Consider the following 12,933-nt stretch of genomic DNA (forward strand, 5'->3'; position numbering starts at 1 on the left):
ACCTATGATCTGAAAAATTGAAACAGCATTGGAACTATCTTGTGGTAATCCTCCTGTTAAAAATCATCAGACCTTGGTTGGTTGGGGTATTTTTGCAGGGAAGGTGGAGGAGGAGAGTTAGATAACTATTTCTTTATGGAAAAATATTGATGTTATGCTTTATAATTCTTTTAGAGTTGATAAAACTAAATTATTGCACCTAAATTTTATAATTTATTTGCATAATATTGAGTAGTCATTTAGTCTGATATTTTCTTCTCCTCAACTTTGTGATTATCTTTTTATCTGTAAATTGTTTTATAGGCTTTATCTTTAATAATCAGCTACTAGCTTAATTATTTTTTGTGTCCCTTGTCTCTCAATTTTTTAACTTAATTTCTATGGTTCCTTCTTATCTCTTACATTCATTTTATTGTCCTTTTTTACATCAGATAAATAATTTTTGTAGCTTTTATTATTTACTTATATGAACTTAAGGTTATGAATTTTCTTTGAACACTGCTTTAGTTATATCCTATCAGCTGTCATAGGTACTGTAGTGATCAGCTTGTTACGTATTCTGAAATTTGTTTTCCTTTCCACACTGACACCAGAATTGAGATATTTTCCTCCAGGAGGCAGAGAATTTTATTTTCTTATTTTTTTCACAATTTTAATTTTGTTGCTTTGTTATCAGAAAATGTTTGCTTTGCTAGTTATACATCTAGAGAAAACTGTGGTTTCTTTGGTTGTACAGGACATGATCAGGGTAGGGGTCCATGAATACTGGAAAAACACATTTTCTATTTTTATGGAAGAGAACTTAATATACAATACACCTACATTATTATTTCAGTCTTCTGTATACCTATTTTTTCACTTCGTCTAATCGTAGACTATAAGAGGTGAACTATTATTGTATTTCTATTTTTCTTTGCTTGTCCTATATTTTTATATGTTGATGCTATGGTGTATAGAAAATTATAACAATTATATCTTCATTGTAAATTTCATCCTTACATAGGACCTTACCTCATCCTATTCATATAATGCCTTTGGCCTGAATTTTTTCTTGTTAAATATTAATACCATGTTATCATCAAACTTTCCTGTTTATATTTGCAAGGCATGTCTTTGCCTATCCTTTCAATTTTTCTAAATCATTTAGACATATGAATCCTTTTCTCATTTCTATCAGAAGCAGAAATGCCTCTAATGTTTTCTCAGAGAGCGTGACGCTGGGCTATATACAATCTGTGGTCCCCAATCAGGGGTGATTTTGCTCCCCCCCCAGGTGGTTATTTGGCAATGTTTAGGACATTTTTGGCTGTTATAACTGAAGGTGGGGGTGAGGTACTACAGGCAATTAATAGGAATAATCCAGCAGAGTTGCTAAACATCCTACAGGGCACAAGCCAGCCCTCCACCTACACACCCATCCAAAGAGTTATCCAGCCTGAAATGTCAATAGTTATTAGGCTGAGAAACACTGATAGGCAGAACAAATGATTTAGGTCTGTGATCCAAATGAAAATAATTAGTCTTTAAATAGTTGATTTTAGGTGACTTACATTATTGCTATGATAAATACATTTGGTCTTGATTCTGTCATATTATTTTATGTTTCTATGTAGTTACTGGTTTGCTTTAATTCTTTCACTATGTGGTTTATTCTCTTTTACATGTTTGTAGTTCTTTTAATATTTAAGAATATGGCTTTTAATTTTTTAAATGATTACCTTTATAGTTGTATCTTTATATTCAGGAGGCTGTATCAAACACAAAATGCTATGAGCAATGAAAAATATCATGTTTTCTCTTCCTCGGAAACTCATCCTTTTCTTTCCCAATTTGATTTTGGTCAATGGTATTATATTTAATTTTTACCTTTGTACTAGTAAGTGATTGTTATTTCTACAAGTGGATTTATCAGTGGTAGATGATAGTCACTAATTCACAGCTACTACAGATGAACAAATAATCACACATTTTATTTTCAACCTGCTTTCCCCTTCTAATTTTCGTGGCTGTATTATTTTTACGGTGACATACTTGCTACTCAAAGTATGGTCCAGGGACCAGCAGCATCGATCAGTTGAGGGGAATTAGAAAGAGAAAATCTCAGCCCTTATCCAGACCTAAATTTTCAGAATTTGTATTTTAACCATATTCCTAGGTGATATTTATGTACCTTAAAGTCTGACAATCACTAACCTAAAAAATTTACATTCTGGCTCTCACTCTGCTTTCCATGTTAATTTTAGTCTTAGTTCTATTAAATATGTGGGATATTCACTGCCATTTCCTTGGATGTGCTTCTCCACATTATCTCTTGCTATCTTAAAGTTCATTTTCTAGTAATTTCCTCTAGAAGAGTTCATTGTAAGAATATACTTAGACTTCTTGAATTTTCAGAAGAGTTGATTTATAGTCTATATACTAGGAGGAGAATGTGACAAGCTATAAAACATCTCACCCATATTTTTTTTTCTTTAAGTATCTTGTAGAATAAATTATATTATTTTAGGGGATTGATGACTTCTGCCTAGAAATTTGAGGCCAGCCAGATTTTTGATCCCTTAAAAACAACAATTTTTTGGTCTGTTTGTTTTTGCTTTGTTTTTTTTTCTTGCCTGGCTGCTCATTGTTTTGTGGACTGAAATGGGTCAATTTTCCTGGTCCTGGTTCAATAGGTAAAGTCATCTTTTTCTTTTAGGAAAAATTTCTCAAATTGTATCTCCAAACAGTTGTTACATTTCATTAGCACTCTTGTTTTCTTTTGCATGGAATCCAAATAAATATAGGGTAGGTGTCCTTTTCATGTCTCATATTACCACCATCTTCTTTCCAACCATTTTTGTCTCTTTCTTTATATCTAGTTCATTTGCTTGCCTTATTTCTACCCTCTCTGTCCTCATCACGGCTGCCACAGTGTCTCCTGGCTTTATGAGGCTTCCCTTCTCTCCTTATTGTCTATATTTCATTATTTTTCTCTTACTTCTTCCTTGAGCTCTTCCAGCTCACTTTTCATTCTTCCTACCACCTCACCATTTCTTTCCTGAATTCTTGCAGTTCTGCATTGTGACTGTTCTCTAAAGGGATGACTTTGTTTTTTTAATGAATGGCATCACATTTATTCACTATTTTCATCTATCCCAGTAACATTGTTCTAGAGAAATTTTTTTCTGAGTTATTTTTTTTTTCTTTTTTGGTCACTAAAGGATGATGTTCTTTTCTTTCTTTTAAAATTTTACTTTTTATAGTTGCTGTATCCATTTTGTGTTCTTACATTTGTATCTGTGTATTGTATGAGTTACAGGCTTCCCAGGTGGCTCGGTGGTAAGGAATCTGCCTGTCAGTGTTAGAAATAAGGGTTCCCCTTGGTTTGGGAAGATCCCCTGGCGGGGAAGAAATGGCAACCCACTCCAGTATTCTTGCCTGGAAAATGCCATGGACAGAAGAGCCTGGCAGGCTGTAGTCCACGGGGTCACAAAGAGTTGGACATGGCTGACATGGCAGACATGGCAGTAGCAGCTATTGTACAAATAAGGGCTTTCTGGAAGAGCTGTTGGTAAAAAGTTGCTGCACATGTGAAGAAATCAGGTATCCCTAGGCTTGCTAATTTTCACAGAATCTCTTTTCAGATAAAGCCGGGCAAATTGCTGCCAATGTGGCTTTTGGGTATAACTCATGGAGCCCGTGCATCCTCAGGCATCTTTAGCTTTGGGGGAGGAAGACTGTCCCCTCCCCATTCAATCCCACCAATACCATCTTTGAACCATCTTTGTGGACAGGATTCCAGCCACTGGCCCTCAGGGTGTGTCCATGAATACAGGATGTATATTTGTATTGGAGAATTATGGCGCCTGGTACTGTTGGTTCTCTCTCTTCCATTTCTCCTAACAGTTCCTGTGCAAACACGTTTCCTATTGGCCACTCTTGCACACATTGTAGAGCTTGTATTCCAGTTCCTCTGAAAATACCAGCTATTTTTTTTCTTTTTTTGCTTTCCTTTCTCCATGTTACTTTTTTTTTTTTTCAAGGTTTCTAAGAAGACTCTGCTTATTTAACTTATATGCAGAGTATATCATGAGAAATGCTGGGCTGGAAGAAGCACAAGCTGGAATCAAGATTGCCAGGAGAAACATCAATAACCTCAGATATGCAGATGACACCATCCTTATGGCAGAAAGTGAAGAGGAACTAAAAAGCCTCCTGATGAAAGTGAAAGAGGACAGTGAAAAAGTTGGCTTAAAGCTAAACATTCAGAAAACGAAGATCATGGCATCTGGTGCCATCACTTCATGGGAAATAGATGGGGAAACAGTAGAAACAGTGTCAGACTAATTTTGGGGGCTCCAAAATCACTGCAGATGGCAACTGCAGCCATTAAATTAAACAACGCTTAAGACACTTACTCCTTGGAAGAAAAGTTATGACCAACCTAGATAGCATGTTGAAAAGCAGAGACATTACTTTGCCAACAAAGGTCCGCCTAGTCAAGGCTATGGGTTTTCCTGTGGTCATGTATGGATGTGAGAGTTGGACTGTGAAGAAGGCTGAGCACTGAAGAATTGATGTGTTTGAACTGTGGTGTTGGAGAAGACTCTTGAGAGTCCCTTGGACTGCAAGGAGATCCAACCAGTCCATTCTGAAGGAGATCAACCCTGGGATTTCTTTGGCAGGAATGATGCTAAAGCTGAAGCTGCAGTATTTTGGCCACCTCATGCAAAGAGTTGACTCATTGGAAAAGACTCTGATGCTGGGAGGGATTGGGGGCAGGAGGAGAAGGGGATGACAGAGGATGAGATGGCTGGATGGCATCACTGACTCGATGGATGTGAGTCTGAGTAAACTCCGGGAGTTGGTGATGGACAGGGAGGCCTGGCGTGCTGCGATTCATGGGGTCACAAAGAGTCAGACACGACTGAGCAACTGAACTGAACTGAACTGAAGAAGGAAAAGGAAGAAAGTTGAGTTCACAAACATGTTTCTAGCAAAATTTTTCTCTTACTGATTTTTAAGAACTCTTTTTAATATTAAGAGTACTGATGTCTTTTATAAACTGTCCAAATTTCACCGATTTTTCAATCTTTCCAGTTTTTTGCATAAATAAAATTTTAATTTTCATGTCATTGCTAAGTCACTTCAGTGGTGTCCAACTCTGTGCAACCCCATAGACAGCAGCCCACCAGGCAACCTCGTCCCTGGGATTCTCCAGGCAAGAACACTAGAGTGGGTTGCCATTTCCTTCTCCAATGCATGAAAGTGAAAAGTGAAAGTGAAGTCTCTCAGTCGTGTCCGACTCTTAGCGACCCCATGGACTGCAGCCTACTAGGCTCCTCTGTCCATGGGATTTTCCAAGCAAGAGCACTGGAGTGGGGTGCCATTGCCTTCTCCGTTTCATGTCATTAGATCTATTTAATCATTGTCTATATCTCTTTCCTTTGCTTTCATGCTAAAATGACTTTCTCTACATTGAGATTATAAACTGGTAACATCTTGCAGCTAGATGTTTCTCCTGGATTTATTTTTTACATTCAACCTTTTACTCGATCCTAGATGTATGTTCACATATTGTGTGAAGTAGAAAATTATTTTTTCATTTTAATTATTGCAGTTTTATAATGTGTTCAGTGCAACTTCTCTATGTCACGTTTTCAAAATTATCTCTTTATGTTTAAGTTTTTTTCATCTGAAAAATAATTCTAGTTTGGAGATATCTATCCTCTATATTATAGCTATAGCTATAAACACAGGTAATATTTTTTAATTAATTCATCATGTAACAAATAATAATTACTTCCAAGAAAATACAAGTAAGAGGAAAAAAATGAGGTTCCATTAAAAACCCACACACAGTTAGGTTTAATGGTTCATGTGTATGGAAATGAAAAATACAATCAAGGTGGTGAATGGTTTAGAACTTCTTCTCCCTCTACCTTCCTTTCTCCATTGACCTTCAGTCAAATCCCATCACTTTATTCCTCTTTCTATTAATAATCATGACTTGTGGGAAAAAATAATGCTTTCTTCATTCTAAGCAAGTATAATTTTAAATCTCAGCATACTCACCTAAACTAATTCAGTTTTTTTAAAAATAAATCCCTCTTATATTTTAAATCCCTAAAAAAAAAAAAAATAGGAGAAAAAATAACTTAAAGGAGAACTGAGGGACTTCCCTGGTGAAGTCCAGTGGTTATGGCTCTGGTGGTCCAGCAGTTATGACTCTGTGTTTCCACTGCAGAGGGTGGTCCCTTGGTGGGGGAAGTAAGATCCCATACACTGAGTGATTTGGAAAAAAAAAATAATAATTTTTTTTTTTAAAAAGGAGAAGTGAGTAGAAAATAAAGTAAGAGAATTGTGTGAAATGCAGATTACAATACATTAGATACACTTTAATGCAACCTAATGGATTGCTGTCCAAATAAACAACAGCAATAATCCTAAAGTAATAATAATTAGTCATGACAGGATTTCATTGGCTACCATTTATTGAGCTCTGGCTTGTCCAGCCTTGTGCAAAGCTCACATAGCATGTTATTTAATTCCTCATAAATACCTAGGAGGCAGGCAGCTCAGTTCCATAAAAAAAGAAAGTGGCGCTTAGGGAGGCTAAGAATGAGCCTGGGGTTAGGAGGTGGAGAGAAAGGATCAACCCAGGTCTGCCTGATTCCACAGCCTCCTAACCACTGTGTTTGCTTGAGAGAATTGTTCAGGGCAGTATCTCAGGAAAAAGTGCGTCTGGAGAAGCTGGTTTAGAGGGCAAACAGACCAGTAGGCCATAACTGTATTTTCCAGACATTCCCAGAAGCTCACTGGGGGCATACAGTTGTCATGAGTCACAGAGCCAGCACTGGAATCCTCTCTTCTTCCCCACCATCAAGGACTCACTACCAAAAGCCGCCACAATGGCCCCTAAGAGCGCTATTCTAGGATAGACAAGATGGGAGTGGTTAACTCAAGAGATCAGGAAACAGCAGTAGCAGCCTAGTGAGAGTGCCACTAGTCATGCATCAGACATTCAAGAAATATTTATTAAGAGCCTATCCTGTGCCAAACACACTTAGAGAGCTTAACCCAGCAACAAAGACAACGGACAAAGATTCCTGTCCTCCTGGAGCTTGCGTTTAAGTGTGGGGAGACAGACAAAAAACAGTGAGCAGCCAGTTAGGTACTAGATCAGACTTTAGTAATTGCTACAAAGAGAGAAAAATGACTAGGGGAGATGGGGGGCTGAGAGGCAGGGAGCAAGTGTTAGGATAGGGATGGTCACATCAAAGCAGTGTAGACTAGCTCATTCAAATGCTGAGGGTTTTGAAAGTGGTGGAAACACTTGCTCTAATCTCTTTCCCTGTGACAATTCCTAAAGTCCTTATTGGCACCAATGTTATCATAAAAATCATCACTGAGATATTAGTATTATTGCTGGCTATCATTTATGAAGCAATTATAATGTGTCAGACTCTATGATGGAAAACATTTGACAAATACGATTTCATTCACTTAGCATTCATTTCATGTTGTCTTTTATTTCTCTTCATTTGGCACTTTGGACCAATCCTGTTTGACCTATGAGAGTGGTCCACAGAAGGTCCCACCATCACATCCTTCTTATTCCTCATGCGGGTTTGCACACCCCAGGCCCTCAAGCACAGCACACACAGACACTCAGAACATTTTTGCTGATGAATGTAAATAGACAAACAGTGTGAGGACCAAAACTAAGGATGGAGAAATCAAAGGGCAGGGGCCTGCATGCATAAAACCAGAAAGTTGTGGGAAGGAGAGCAACGGCCCTCAGTAAGGAAACAAAAGCAGGAGCATAGCTGACCACCCATTCTCTGCACTCCCCCTTTCTGCCTGTTGCCAATTTCTTTTCTTTTCCTTCTTCTTCCCCTCCCACTACTTTCAACGTGTCACTTTCCAGGGATGCTGCTTCAACTGCTCCTGAGCAGTCTGTACTCTCTCATAATTGATAAATGGAGGTGTTTTCCAATAACCTTATAAATCACAGCATGCAAATGGTTACAGTCAGGATAGGGAAGAGGGACTCTGCTGGGTTACAGAAGCCATAAGTACCTTGAAAATAAAGAATAACCCTTGCAAAATGACAAACATAATTTCTTTTAGCATAATTGCCTGGCTAGGTATTAGCCATGAAATTACAGAAGAAGCAGCAAAAAAAAAAAAAGAAAAAAAAAACACCAACAACAGATATTCCTATTTTAAGAGAACAAAAAGGCATGATGTCTTCCAAAACAGTTTGTGATCATCAAATTATATAACCTGTTATGTTTTATCCCTAAATGGCTTATTTTTCACTGTTTTTTATCCTGTTTGCTGCCTTGAGTTCTCCCAGAAGTAGGTGGAATATGAATCTTTCATTAAATTTTTTATCTCATGAGAAAAAAAATCACAAGCCAAAGTCAAAGAAATCAAAATATAAAATTGCTTGGGTATTTATCACTCTGAGAGATAAAGAGTTAACTTTTAAAAATATATGACTTCTTTAATTGTGAAATCATTATTTTTGATTCAGTACTTTTAACATTCATAAGAGGGGCTTCTTTAATTCTGTGGGAAGCTTTGCTAACTGTAAAATATTTCCAAGATTGTTGACAGCCAGGAATTGTGGGGTTTTGTATACAGGATACTATTGTTATGATTTAACCTAAAGAAAGCCAAATTAAAACTGATTTACTAAATAGGTTAAGGATAGCATACTTATTCACGATTTCAACCCTATTTCATGCTTAGACAGGCAGATCTTAATTATACACAAAAGAATACAAATGTTATTAGCACGATAATAATTATTTAGAAGGTGTCCTCTTTTTTAAAAAAATTAAACCAGTATTGTCATTCGTGCAGCTACATTTTTCAACAGAATGACAGCTTTGCTAGTCACAGATATGTTCAAAGTACATATACAATATTCAAAGCTGTACAGCAGACATGTTATCTGCAGGAGCTGGGATACGCAGTGCCAGCCACGCACTGCACACTAATCATTATGTCCTACCCACGGTACTACATGCAAATACAATCCTTTGTGACATTTTGTCAAATATTTTGAGGATTCTATACTCCTTATCACACCTCCATCCCCGTGTCCTCATCAACAATCAGGCACCCAGGAATCAGTTCCACGGATGGCACGGACTTGAGCTAGTCACACACACAGCCTTGTGCCAAATTAATGAAAAGAAAATTAAAGATTTACACAGAAGTGGCTAACAGGCAGGGCATGGGAGAGGCAAATTCAAGTTCATATCTACCGCCTTGCTGAGCTGTGTATGGCAGAAGCCTTGGGAAAAGCAACTTTACCCTGGATTTGTGTAGTAAGAGATGTAAACATTACCTATAGTATTCAGCATATGACATGATGGATAAATCAATTTAAAGGTCCTGCATTTGGAAAACCTACGGCAAGGGTCAATACCTATAGTCAATGAGTCCATATATGATCTGATTGAGAAAACGTAAAAACATTTCAGGACTCAGGAGTTGGCTACAGTACAAGGCATGCATTTTTGAACATTGATTTGCCAGAAGTGTATCTGTTGTCTGTTGCTCCAGGCTGGCATTTTTAATTATTTCTGGGACAAATGGATCTGTGATACACAGAAAATCTGTAGGGCTTCTTGTCAAATTAATAAAATAATAATGAAAGTGGTCATCTCAGACTGCAAACTGTCAGAAATCCTTGAGAGATCTATAGCCATCTTCGTGGCTGAGCAAACTTACACGCCCCTTCATGCCGTTTTAAATCCTAAGTGGGGTGACATAAACTAGATTGCGTTATGTCCATTGTATACAATGACACCTACTGTGACAAAACCCGACTATGTTTAATGACCTTTTTAAATCTTATACCTAGAGTCCATAAAAGCATTGTAATTCAGTTGTAAAACACACTTTAATAATCAAAATGCAGCTGTTAAAATAGCATTGCTCATAATTCTAACTTGAGGCAAATTTTTTTTTTGTTGTTTTTTAATGCAGAAGAGCAGACCACAGTTTAAAATTCCTATGAGGTCACTATTGGCCATTACAGTGTTTTTTTGCAACTTAATAATAGATGTTTTAAAGTTTAAGTGCAGCCTCAGGCACTCATAAGCATTTATTACAAATCGCTGGTTGCCTCCCTTATGCAGAGAGGAATAACATTTACATACAGTAGCACGGATTAATAAGATAAAAAATTTGAGAAAGCCGTCAGTCAGGGAGTGAAACTGGTGCTAATAAAGCCCACTATATTCTTCGGAAATATCAAGCCGTCTGTTCCAATATTTTGCCATTCCCCATGAGGTATACAAATCCAAATCAGATAAGTCTCAAGCAATGCCAAAGACATGCTGCTCTGCTCTCCAGCGGCACCCGGCTGAATCTTTTATTTATCTTTAGAGCAATTGTACATTCTGGTAGACGAAAGACTGAAATAAACTGAACATCACTCATCAGAAAGTTTCATAAAACGGGCCCTCTCCTTCCTTGTTTGCTAAACCATGATTAGTGAGAAAAATGCACTGCAAAGTATGTATCATGGTAAGGAAACATAATAGTAGGCATGGGACCTCTGTAAGCAAAGGCTGGTTAAATAGAACCACATCTTGTCGGAGTTTAAAATGATGCTTATGTGAAATCAGACCTCGAGGAGACAAAATTGCTTTCGGAAAGGAGACCACCACGAACCTGGCCGCTTCTCCCCTTTTGGAGTGGCTCAAACCCAAAGGTGCAGGGGAAAGAGAAAACAAAATAGCGCACATAATTTCACGCGACGATTAAACTGCAAAGATCCTTGTTACAGCAGATCACTGTGTCACTCTCTCTCAAACTGCAGCATAACGAAACTGCACATAAAATCATTTCTGCCCCTCGGAACAGTGCTAATTAAAAAGTACAACCGTTAGTGTTCTGATTGGGGATGAGGCTGCCCGTTCTTTCCAGCCCAAGTGAACATTGATAAAGGAAATTTATTTATTTATACATAATTATTATTGTTACCCTACTGAACAGTGCTGGGGATTTAGAGAAATGAGACGCCACGGTTCTAATTTTTCTTCAAGAAGTCTGCCATATTAACTCCATTGAATAATTACTGAAAAGTAATACACTCGTGTAATATTACCTTATGCAAAATTGCATTAATCAAAAAGTGAGCCTGCTGCAATCAAGCAATTTGGGGGTGGGGAAGGCATGCATGCATGGCATATTTTCCTCAGGACTTCTTTTCCTTACAGCAGGGTATTAACTAATAGTTTTGTAGCAATGATCTCATGAAAAAAAGGAAGTAAATCAGAGAGGGAAAAAAATACAGCCCTGGTTTTCACATAGAAAGGGCCACACAAATGGCAAAGGCATGACCAGTTACTATCTTGACAGCTTCCTCCATGGCTCAGATTCTGTACACAATAAAATAAATCCTGCCTGACCTCTCCAAGGAGCCAGACCATTGTTCTCCACACGAAGAAGTAAACGTAGATGCTTAATTACACCCAGGCAGCTTTACAGAACATGGGGCTTAGGATACAAAATGAACAGTTTCCTGTTGCAGTAGGCTTTCTTCGGAAATTAAGGGGAAAAAAATGTATACATGGGGTAGATCATTCCAGGTGCGCGTGAAACGTGGCAAATTAGTAAGGCTTCTTGTGCATACATAATGTCTCATAAATACTGGAGTCCTAACGGCACTAATGCAAGTGCAATCATTTTTATAGCCTTTTGTCTTGTAAGTTTTGCTGAGAAAAGTGGAAGGTACCTCTCGGATTAGAATGAAGCCCTGTGCCATCACTGGGGATGAAACAGCATTTGTTAGAAATGTGTATTTCATGTATTTATTTTGAAAAGGCCCGGCGGCAGAGTGGCCGGCTGGGCTGCTGGTTATTTTGTTGTTGTTTGGGTTGTTGTATTTTTTTTTTTTTTTTAATATTCTTCTTAGTGTCCATGGCTGTGAAGTGTGGTTTCTTCCACCAGCCTCTCCCAGGCTAGCTGTGAATAGTGCCCATTTTGAGATTAGGAGATTAGGTTATTCATCACTTGAGATGCTCCCCGCTGTGCTGCCACTATCAGAGCGCAGCCAAATCAAAACATCTCTGGAAGGCATTTCAGAATAATTGAATGCATCATAATTTCCCTATTAATACATATCTCATATTACAGATTATGCATGAAATGTTCACATTATCTGTTACTTTTTGTTAACGTCGTGCTCCTTGCCAGTAAATTTAATACACAGAGTGAATCAGCATGCTATGATGAAGGGATAGGTTACTGATAGCCATTTTTTTTTCAGGATTCAGTAGAAAATTAAAGTAAATCGATCATTTTATAGCCCCACTGGAATGGCTACAAGGGCATGTTGCTAAGCAAATGGTAATTTAAATGTACTGTGTAATTTTTCTACACAATTTACTGAAGGCAGATTTTATTTCTCAGTTAATATCAGATGCTCTTTATCTGTTAGTGCATGATAGACAAATTATTAATCTATGTTTTAATCAAATGCTGCAGCTTGACAACTGGTCATGTAGGCAGTATAGGAGTTAAATCCTGTATCCTGGAAGAATATGACTAATATTAATACCTGGAAAAAGACAGATGATTAATTAAATATTCACTTGTATAAAAAGCATGCACTAAATTCTAACAAAAAGCAATCAGAATAATCCTAATAAAATTTAATAAAAATGTCCACATCTCATAACAAAAAGTTCTATACAGTATTTTCAAATTGATTGTACATTTGCATTCCATGAAAGTTCTGGCCAGAGGGGAGAAAAAGATGCCCTTTTTTTAAAAACACTTTAAGATTTTGGCAATATTTTAGATGTAATATAGAAGCATATAACTAAGCACTGAAATATAATAACCACTTAGGACATTTTAGCCCATGGTGAAAACTTGTCTTCTTGGGCACATGCAAATAGCAAATAACTCTTTTTCTTTTTC

The sequence above is a fragment of the Capricornis sumatraensis genome, chromosome 1 (assembly GCF_032405125.1).
Source record: "Capricornis sumatraensis isolate serow.1 chromosome 1, serow.2, whole genome shotgun sequence".
In the NCBI taxonomy this organism is placed as follows: Eukaryota; Metazoa; Chordata; class Mammalia; order Artiodactyla; family Bovidae; genus Capricornis; species Capricornis sumatraensis.